This window comes from Gasterosteus aculeatus, chromosome Y, assembly GCF_964276395.1.
Source record: "Gasterosteus aculeatus chromosome Y, fGasAcu3.hap1.1, whole genome shotgun sequence".
Taxonomy (NCBI): Eukaryota; Metazoa; Chordata; class Actinopteri; order Perciformes; family Gasterosteidae; genus Gasterosteus; species Gasterosteus aculeatus.
Window position 1 is genome coordinate 14,693,452 of NC_135709.1, and position 6,818 is coordinate 14,700,269.

The window sequence follows — 6,818 nt, forward strand, 5'->3', positions numbered from 1 at the left end:
GGCGGCTAAGTTTAGCAACCGACATGTCTCAAATTATCACGTGCATATTCTGAAAATGGCAAAAACCTTTTATTGTTGACATGCATGCGCATAGCCGGCCGAGGAATGTCTGTTGCCGGCCAGATTTTACAGCACAGTATCATTGCTCCAGGAATGGAACAGCTTTGGGAACTTGAAATGATTTTGGTGCAGCAGACTCGTTACTGTAGTTCTATTTTACGCTTTAGGTTGTCCTCAAAGAGTTTGAACGTTACATGAACAAGGACGTGCTGTACTACGTATATTACAGATCTGCCCTGCGACGATGGGATGCACGTGTGGGAAAGTCGAGAAGCCGGTTGACTATCATAGATAAGGAACATTGGGTTGTGGGTGTTATGGCTATAAACGGCACAATAAAATCACCTTTGCCTGTCTCATAAAACCGTATTGCCCTACTGAGGGGAAATCACTCACTACCACCGCTGCTCCAAAACCTTATGGATAAATGTGTTATTAGTGCAGGTGTTCTTTAAAGAAATGTCGCTCGAAAACACTCTGCCTGACGTTTACAAACCTACTGGCAGGTGTGTGTGTTCTCCAGCCGCCGCTGAGGGACTTAGCCTGTTCCCTTCCAGTGTTTATACAGAGTAAGACTCTCTAGAGCTTGGTAATGAGATCAGGAACTCTCTGGTCCTCGGGGCTCGTCACGTGACCTCTGTGCCTAACGCAGGAGCTTCTGGCACAACATCACCAAAACAAAACAGGGGCGACACCAAAAATACTATCTGTTTACACGATCGTTGGGTTTGATTGTTAGAGCTCGTCAACTTCTTTAAAACGTGATACCACAGCGGTATGACATATATAGTCTTACAATAATTAAGAGATCAATCTAGCCAGACAACCACATGTGTTGATTGGATTTCTGCGTTTAATGGCTTAATGGTCTTCTTGTCAACCTTTTTTTGTCAAAAAAAACACATCGGCATCTAAATTCGGAAACCTAGACGTGAACTCACTATAACATTATCCTAACAATAGAAAACAATAGAAAAAGCCTGGATGGGCCACCTCAACCTAAACTGGTGGAGTCAAATAAACCATAAACCATAATCCACGCATCCACCCCCGTTAGACGGCCTCCTGAGCTGCGGAGCGGAGTGTAGATGTGGGTGGCACAACTCTCCCAGGCCTGACATTGGAAACTGCCAAGGAGCACACTAGAGTTAGTTGTGGTTGGCCGGATGCACGGGATGCATGTAAGGCCAGGCCAACTATTGAGGCACAGGGTTTGGCAAGCCCAGACCATCACAGCCCCAGCGTGGCCACACAGGCCAATTAAGACAGGCCTCCCCCAATCCTTTCTTCTCCTCCCCTCCTCTGTGTCTCTCTCATCTCTCTCTCTCTCTCTCTCTCTTTATCTCTCACTTTCTCTCCTGCGCTCCCTCTCTCTTTCGACCGATCCTCACAAAGCGTGCTCGAACATTCCTCCTTTTCCCACTTTTGCCTCTCTAATTGCAGTGGACTGAAAAGGGGGGGATGAGAGAGGGGAGTGAGATTGAGAGAAAGCGACAGAGACAGAGAGAGGGAATCTGAGGGAAAGGGGGTCATACCACATAACCTCCGTGGCCAGGACAAACTGTACGGGGCCCCTGGAATGGTCAAAACCCCTGTGTGCACTGTGTGCGCGCTCGACCAGCCAGCGCTCTCTCTCTCATTAATTGCATAAAAAACTGAACTATTTGGCTAATTTCATAATATAAGCTGTAATGCAATCTACATCCTTGCATTGGCTCTGAGGTGCTTACAGCAAAGCCTGAGCATAAAGAGGTGATTGTGTTTCTTCAACGCCCCACAAAAACTATCTAATTGTTAATTCCTAATCAACCAGGAGCTGTGAGGAGGATTTCCAATTATATAACCGTAGGTTCTGACACATTAACAATGAAGGGGAAGTTTTAGATGATTTTGCACAAGAGGAGCAGAGGGATCAAATCTGTTTGTTTGTCCTGTTGTTACATGGCTTAACTATTTGTCTCGGTTTTTAATGTGTACAAAAAAAAGTGACTTCAAAGAGCACGAGGATGAGACAAGAACAAACAATCCGGCCACAGAAAAACGACTGCACGGTGTCAGTGTTTGTCTTTGGGCTTCATTTGATTTACTTTTGAGAAGCTCGAGAAGGACTTACGCCACCCACTCACGCACTAAACACAGATCGCGGTGGTTTGCATATTTGTAAAGTTTTGCAATTTTGAGGCTTTTGGTGCCTTTGTCACACGGCACTGAAAGGTCAGTGCAACACATTCATAGCGATGTGGATGCAACAAGATGCGTGTGGTAGACTGTACTCTGGAGGGCCAGAACATGGGTAATGAAGTGGTTAAACCATAGAAAATCATAACAAAGGGTTTCCAGTGTGGTGGGGAGGGGGGGGGGGGGGCACGGACCGCCTGGGTTATACTTATTCACAAGAGTCCAACACTACACTCTATGGCAACTCAGTTCAAAACTGTTCATGTTTTCCTCCAAAAGACAATTTCAAATATCAGCCCACAGTAGATTTCATTTTCCCGCATCACTTTTTCCTTTCTGAAAAATTCACGCATTTGTTAAAGGCAAAATGTGATTGAAGGTGTTGCAGGAAGAGTGAAGTGGGTGGCAGTAAATGTCTTAAAGCAGAACGCTGCACTTAATTAAACAAGAAGGTCAGCATCTTGTACCGTTTAAGGTTTTCTGACTTTTTCACTTTAACATTATCCAGGTGTGTCCTTATACTTCACTCTATCAGGGCATTCATCATTGTTGCACGTCAGTGTCACTATGCGGAGGTCCCCGGGGCACCACCTGGGACAACACACACACTCACACACACACATGCACGGCCCACTTTCCGTGGACCAATTCAGGACCTTAGAGGCAAGACAGTGACGGCTGTGCAGATAAACAAAATGTGCTGGATGTTGTTAATGAAAACCCCAAAAGAATCGAGACTTTATAAACCTTAGGCAGACAATCGGTGATGCTGGCACTTGCTGTGGTGGTAAAGCAGGCTGCACAATATCCAGGGACACTCCCCTCTATGTTTCAACAACATATAATTACTGATCAGGATAGGAGAGGCCATTCTGAGGGGAAAATAGCAATCTCTCTTAATTGCAAGGCAGGCTGTGATCCATACCTATCCGTCACTTCAAATAACTCTCTGTTGGAGTGGCTGGCAATATTATTTTTCTTCAGGTAGAGATAAACAACACAAGCAGCGCCATCAGTGGGACTCAAAGCTGGAAACCAATAGCTTTAAATTCAGCAGGAAAAATTCCTATATAGAAAATTGTCATTTTTGATGATGAAAAGAAGCCAAAAGTATTTCTGAGAAACCAAAACTGTGGTTTATACACGGATTGCTGTGAATGTTATAACGTGTTTTTGAATGAGAAGTGTCGAGTTGGACTTTTGTGCAACAGTTAAGCAAGGGCCAGCGTGTATGTCCAGCTGTCTCTCTCACATACACACACACACACTCACACACACACACACACACACACACACACTCACACTCACACACGCACAAACAGGCTGCAGTCTCCAGTGAACAGAGTCAGCATACAGCCATAGCGGAGGTTCCTCTCTCCTCGGGCCAGATGAGCATTCTAGTTTTCTTCCCCACATAAACACGATAAGCTCCATTTCGTTGGCCCTTGCAAGGGTCCAGGGGTTACTGAGTTCTTTCCTTCTACGCTCTCTTTCTCTTCCTCTCCTTGACCTTTTTCCTTCCTCTTTTTTTCCGGTCCTTCTGCTTTTCTGCGATTTTGGTAGATGGCAGAGTGCTCACGATAAAACTATCATCCAGGATTTAAACGCCTGGGACACTTTCAGAGACACTTTCATTTGTAGTGTGAAAAAAACGACCTTTTCTAAGAATGATTCATATTTCCAACACTGTCAACACACACACACAAATAGGAAATATTTGTGAGAATATTACACGAGATGGGCGTTGCAAATGCGCCACAAACCATCGTCAGTTGAGACTTGCCAATGAAGCTGGAAGCACGTCTCTGTGTCTGCTGTGCCATCCGTCAGACCAAGACTGTCCATTTCGTTCTCATGCTTCAGCAACGCGGACGGGAACTAATCCACGGAATGCCAAAACTAAAAGACTATCTGTGTTCGTGTTTGTGTGTGCATTTAAATAAAATGGCAGTGCCACCGGTCTGGCACACCGGTGATGACAAAGGTTTTGTCTGCGAAAAAATCAAGACGAACACTCACATGTACACAAACATAAACAAACAGTCATGTATCCACAAATATAAACGAAAGCACACACACACACATTCACACAAACGTCCAAAATACTAAAACATGCACCCACATACGCACAGACACACAGACACACAGACACACAGACACACAGACACACACACACACACACACACACACACACACACACACACACGCGCACACACACACACACACACACGCACACGCACACACTCACATTTGTGTTCACAGAGCCCTGCTAATGATGGTGGCAGTATGATATTTGTGTGTGTTCCAAAAGAATTGGCATTACTACTTGGGCAAAATCAGCAGCCAACAGCAGCGGGCTATTAACAAAACTGTTTCTTTGTTTGCTTTTTCCCTTTTTTTTTCTTGCGAGGCGCCAAGCAATCAACGGTCTGCCTATGGGAGACCAGTAAACGGTGCCACAGTGGAGAACATATGCACAATGATGCAAGACGGCACGGCGAAAGAATATATGATATTACGACCGGCCCGCGCTATCATTCAGATCTTTACTGCCGGAGGGATTAAAGAGGTTTAGCTGACATCCAGTATGACAAGTCACACTTTTGATTGTCTTGGCCCGTGTACAAGTTCAAAGCTTCCTAGCACCTACAACGATGAGACACTGAGTTTGTGTGTGTGTGTGTGTCTGTGCATGTACGTGTGCATGGTTGGAGGTGGTGTTACCATGGTGAATTAATCTTCCACAGCACATGGAAACTTGGATCAGTTACAAACCTTTGTAATATCAGCCCAATATTACAAATTCAATTCAATTCATTTTATTTTGTATAGCCCATAATCGCAAATTACAAATTTGCCTCAGAGGGCTTTACAGTCTGTACACATACAACATCCTCTGTCCCGAAACCCTCCATCGGCACAGGAAAAACTCCCCAAAAAATGAAAAAACTCTTCCAAGAGGGAAAAAAGGGAAGAAACCTTAGGGAGAACGTCAGAGGAGGGATCCCTCTCCCGGGATGGACAGACTACAATGGATGCCATGTGTACAGAATGAACAATATATAATACATGCAATTCCTATGACAGAAATGATTCAAGTAATTGTGAGTAGTAAGCCAGGCGCACAGCAGGACCACTGCAGGGGCAACCACCATCAGATAGAACCACCATCCACAGAATCCTGTGGGGAGGGAGAGCACAGAGACTTAAGGAGAGGGTAATGTTGGTTTACGAGTACAGTAATATGATTAATATCTAAAATAATAATGATGATGATGATGGCTGCAGCAGGCGTCAGCAGGGCCACGGTGGGTGTCGGGACCAGGGTCCCGAAGGAACCACGATTTCCGGAGACCTGCTAGGGGAGAAAGCACAAAAAAAAAAAAAACTCCCGGAAAGAAGCTGAATTAGTCATGTGCATTAATAAAACGTGAATTATGGTAGAACAAGAGCGTGAGAGAGGAGCTTGGTGTGTCCTAAGAATTCCCCCGGCATTCTAAGCCTATAGCAGCTCAACTAAGGGCTGGTCCGGACTAACCTGAGCCAGCCCTAACTATAGGCACAATCAAAGAGGAAAGTTTTAAGTTTTACTTTAAAAGAGCTGACCGAATCTGCCCCCCGGACTGAAAGTGGAACCTGGTTCCACAAAAGAGGAGCTTGATAACTGAAGGCTCTGGCCCCCAGCCTACTTTTTAAAACCATAGGAACAACAAGTAACCCAGCATTTATGGAGCGCTGTTGCCTTGTAGGGCAATAAGGTATTACAAGCTCTTTAATATACAACGGTGCCTCACCAGCAAGTGCCTTGTAGGTGAGGAGAAGTACCTTAAAATCTATTCTTGATTTAACAGGGAGCCAGTGCAGAGAAGTTAATACAGGAGTGATATGATCCCTTTTCTTAGTTCTTGTTAATACACGAGCTGCAGCATTCTGAATCAACTGGAGAGGCTTAAGAGATTTACAAGAGCAGCCTGATAACAAAGAATTACAGTAGTCCAGTCTGGAAGTGACAAACGCATGAACTAATTTTTCTGCATCACTTTTAGACAGGAAGTTCCTGATTTTTGAAATGTTACGTAGATGAAAATAGGCAGTCCTTGAAGTCTTCTTTATATGCGGGTTGAAGGTCATATCCTGGTCGAAGAGAACTCCCAGATTCCTGACGGTGCTGCTGGGTACCAGAGCAATTCCATCCATAAAAACTGTATCACGTGACAGCTGGCTTCGAAGGCGCTCTGGGCCTATCAGGATAACTTCCGTTTTTTCTGAGTTTAGCATCAGGAAGTTGACGGTCATCCAAGTTTTGATGTCTCCAAGACATTCTTGAAGTCTAACTAGCTGGTCCGTCTCTTCTGGCTTGATCGACAGATACAGTTGAGTATCGTCTGCATAACAATGGAAGTTTATGCGGTGTTTCCTGATAAGATCGCCCAAGGGAAGCATATAGAGGGTAAATAAAATCGGTCCAAGTACAGAACCTTGTGGGACTCCGTGACCAACATTGGTGGTCTTTGAGGATTCACCATTTACAAGCACAAACTGGGATCGATCCGATAAGTAGGATTTAAACCAGCTGAGTG